Genomic DNA, 5007 nt, shown 5'->3' with positions numbered 1-5007 from the left:
AAACTTCTGTGAAATTATCACGTATAAATAACACCTGCCCTGCGTGGGCTATCAAAATCGCTGCAGACTTTTCTTGGTGTAACTCTAGCTTGGTCCGACTCACGTGGGGTTCGCATCACGCACAATTGACAGACTGACTGACGTAACTCGGCAGAGTACCACTATGAAGTTTCCGATATAATATATAATATTAAGGCTTACATGGCGACACCAACGTTTTTACGATGACACGAGACTGTCTGGTGCAAGTGGCCAACTAGTAGCCCTTAGGCTGACAGCCGTTTTATTCTTTATTAACCTTTTGGACGCCAATGACCGATATATCCGCAGCGCAGGTTCAACGCCAAAGACCACAGAGCAACATAGACCTACGTGCATTATGCATAAAGTTCAATTTCAGTTTTGACACTTTGGCGTTTTGTGTTTGACACGGCGTCGAAAAGGTTAAGCCATAATTATGTGAAAACATGGATGAAAAGACTAGGTAAACAAAATTACTTACTTATGAATGTCATTTCGGTTATAAACCTGCCGCTCTTTATACCTAAAGCCACAATAGGTATAGGTAAGTAAACATACTTGTTTGGTTAAATCCATTAAGGAGTTTATGAACAGCTCGGTGGATTCTCGTGGATTTATAATGACCCGTCGACACGGCTGGGGAATTGAACTAAAGCTCTACCTACGCAACCCGCTCTCAATTATTAGCTGCACAAGACACAGTTTTAATTCTAGTATCGTAACACGAAAAAGATAAACCAGTAGTCAGGAATTTAAAAGGTGGCAAAGGTACATATCTGTATTTGCATGGTTGTAAATTGTGTTCTTTAACTTTTTTCACTTTATTTACACAAAAACCAGCCGTATCAAATGGAAAAAGCAGCCGCATTAAAAAGACGGACTGATAAGAAATGCCAGGACAATCTCTCTTAGTGCCAATTGCACCATTCCACTTACCCAGGGTTAACCGGTTAAACCTGGAGTTTCCATGGTTACCAGTACAATTTAACACTGGGTTAACGGTTTAACCGGTTAACCCCAAGTTAGTGGGATGGTGCAAGTGGCGCTTAATCACGCTAATTATAAAAGTCTGGTATTGTTCGCACATAATGCATTTAAGATTTTAAGAAACTATACCCTCTCCCGCATGAAAGGAGGTCTGTGCCCAGTAGTTAAACATAATATATAGGCTGAATTAACATTATGATTTTAAGAATCGTACTTGATAAATCGCAGCTGAATATACAAATATGAGCGAAATATTGAAGCGTCACTGATCCCTAATTCCGGAAAAATCTTTATTTTCGTAGCCAAACAGCTATGTCCGTAGAGATCGTCAAGTCACGTTTTCAAAACACCATAACTTTCTACCTAACTTCACAAACAGAATATCAAAATGTAATCAATTCCCGTATTCACCCACCGTTACCTGTACTTACCTAAATAGAAGGGGTGATATAACAATCTTAGTAGGACTACGTCGACGTCAAAGATAAATGTTTACATTTTTCGCCTTATTACAAAGGGGTAAAGTGCAAAAGTGTATACATATTTTTGACGTCGACTGTAATAGATGAGTTTTACGCTTCAGCAAACCAATGTTGTGAGATCTTTGATTAGGCATGACTGCAACAGATCATAAGGCCAGCATTATATTGGTTATTCTGATCATTCGATTCACTGGCGCTCTGAAAGAAATAGAAATAAACGACATGTAAAACAAAACAACCAGAAGCACTACCACCAGTTTTAACATTGACATATTCACTCACGTTTAAGTAACTTACTTTCTATGCATCTCGCTCGTACTCGCATATTAGTGCAAGCGAGATGTATAGAAAGTAATTTACGTAGACGCGAGTTAATCTGTCAGTGTCAAAACTGGTGGTAGCCGTTCAGGAACGCAAATTCTGTTCACGCAACGTAGCCTCATCGATAGATACCAATAAACAGTCGTATCTACTGGTTTTACTTTATTCAAAATTGTACAGTACGGTATTGAAATAAGGCTTAGTTTTATAATGATAAATTCAGTTCCGCCATAAAACAAATTTTAACCGAGCACGTGGTTGAATCAAATTTCAAAGGCTTTCCGAAGTTAGCTGAAATATAAAAATCCGATGTAGACCGCGAGCCAGGAACAGATTTCCATGACCAATCGCCTCCCGGGTGATAACTCGTATAGTGGTTAACGGTTATGTATGATAAACCCTCATGGACGTCAGCTGCCGCTCCGTTGGTGGTTGGTGGGTTGAGGAATGGCAGCCACCTAAACATGAAAAAAAAAAAATTGCCATCGCCTCCCGTTTGATACTTTTTCAGATGATAGTTACTATTTTCCGCTACCCAAAGGTTCTCTGGAAGAGATCGCTTTTTAGCGAAAAGACCGCCTGTTGTTTAGAGTCAGACCTAGAAAAGTTTGCAGCGATTTTGATAGCCCACGCAGTGCAAGTGTCATTTTAAACGTCAAACTTCTATGAAATTATGACGTGTAAATAACACTTGCACTGCGTGGGCTATCAAAAGCGCTGTAGACTTCTCTTGGTCTAACTCTACGTCTGCTTATGTTTCTGTTTTATTTTGCATTGTTTTCTTTTATTGAGGTGTGAAATAAAGAGTTTGTAATTTGTATTGTATTGTAAAATGATCCACAAACCAGTTTGACGTTTCACAAAATCTAGTATGACTTAAAATGACATTGTTACAGAAAATAATTTCCTGTTACCTCAGCCAACGTTTCAATTTATGTTGGTAAATATTGACTCATCTAAATAAGAAACCATCTGAATTTGCACAAGAAAATAAGAATATTTTCTTAATACTTGCCAACATCGTGCTTCAGTTTGATATCAAGTATCAAACGCTGTCAGTAAACAGTCTGCTTCCGGGAAATCTCTGAAGCGTGGTTTAATACTCTCTTCATTTCATTCAGAATTCACAAAGAAGTTAAACAATATAAAAACAGTTTGATAAATATATTATGTATTGTCTCATTAAAAATGATAAATAAATTCTATAAGCATTGTTTGATATTTGTTTGTCAAATTACTAATTTTAGATAAGGGTGGTATTCCACCAATCCAATTTCTTTGTCCAATGTGTGCTGTGTCTCACATTTTGCTTAATGAGAGTGTGAGACGCAATGACATTAGACAAAGAAATTGGACAGGTGGAATACCACCGTTAACTACAATAATTATAATTGTTGAGTTTCAATCCTAAGTAGTGCGTAAAAATAAAAACTGACTTAAGTATTTTAATAGTCGATGGCAGTCGATGGTGAAAGCCCTAAACCACGGCGTTGCATGAACAAGAGAGGCTCTTCACGCTTAAACTGCTGAACTAATTTAGTTGAAATTTGGTATAGAGATGGTTCGAGTCCCAGGAAAGAATATAGGATACTTTTAATCTCAAAAATAATTCCTAAAGGGTGTAAAAAGGGAGGTGGAAATTTGTATGGGGATTCAATAACCGCTGAACCGATTTAGATAAAATCTATGTCTACATCTTTGATTTAGTTGAAAATGATACTAAACTTGACTTAGAACCTAAACTTAAAGAATTATTAACCTCAGACGTCGCAGACGCTTAAACCCCCCCCCCCCCCCCACCTGCATCAAAAATCGGGGTGGCTCCACTTCTTAAATCCATCCTTGGGTCCTAAGGACCAATCCTACCAAAGGAAATCTCTTGTTCATGCAACGCCGTGGTTGACCTTTTTATGCTCTGAGCACACTCAACTATAAGATTATAATCTTCATATTATGATACTTATAAAACGCGTTAAATGAAAACTAATCAAACCCCTAAATTGAAAAGACTGTATATTCTTTTATGCAATAAATATATATATATTATTATATTATTGTTTTCAGACAGAAAAATCGCTCAAAAGAGGTTTTCTCATAATTTTAATTTTAGCGCCATCTATGGGGTGGACACCGAGCCTTTGAGGCAACTCACCGTACTAGGGTTATCTCACCAAGCTCTCAGTTATGGAGCGAACGTATACCACTGGCGAACAAAACTAAGCCAAGCGAAGAGATGGTAAACAGTTCTTTACGTTCATTGCCTTCATTTTGTTGCATGTAATTGGTTACTATAGTAATCCGCTTGTAAAACAAGCAAGCCGCCGCGCCATTTGATAAACGCCGGGATCCAGAACCGTAACACAACTTTAGTATACAGGGTGGCCAAAAAATAAGTGCATTCCCGTTGCCAAGGAGGTTTTGGGATTATACTGAGCAACTTTTACTATGGGACTAAACCAGAAATCGTGAAAAAAAATTTGGCTGCTTCATACATTTTGGCTGGTCCATTTTCTATGGGACAGAAGAGACTTTGTAAATTAAACGCCAGGTTTTGATTTAAAAAACCGGCCAAGCGTGTTAGGGTGCTATTCCAACTGTCCAATTTCTTTGCCCAATCTCAGTGCGTCTCACTCTCTCATTAAAGCAAAATGTGAGACGCAATGTACATTGGACCATTACATGCATGCAGGCCATGCATAGGGTTCCGCGCCTTTATGCGTTACCTTCAAACAAAAGACTATATCTTCGCGGAACTATATTTAATTAAAAAAAAATGAAAGAACGGCTTAACCAATAAAGCTCAAAATAATTTTCACTAAATATTACGTAAGTTTTTATTTGAATTTTTGTATTTTTTTGCATAAAAATTTTGAGGCAGGCACAAATTAATGGGCTTTCGGAGCAATTATTTCTATAAATATTAGCTTAATATGTTATTTAGTTAAGAGATTACAACCAAGCTAACGTACATAGGTACAAGCTTTCAAAATGATCTTAGTCTAGGTCTGGAGTCTAGACATTGCTTACAGCTATTGCAATCATCCGCCTGAGTTTGAACTTGCGGAGCACAGAGATTTACAGACACAGATGTGTCACATGTCATACATATTATGGCGGTTAATTTTTCAGTGTTGTTCTTAATATTATACCTACAGTCAAATTCAAGTATGAAAGATAAGATAACTTTGTCATGGCA

This window comes from Cydia splendana, chromosome 15 (assembly GCF_910591565.1).
Source record: "Cydia splendana chromosome 15, ilCydSple1.2, whole genome shotgun sequence".
In the NCBI taxonomy this organism is placed as follows: Eukaryota; Metazoa; Arthropoda; class Insecta; order Lepidoptera; family Tortricidae; genus Cydia; species Cydia splendana.
Note: the sequence above shows the minus strand (reverse complement) of the source record.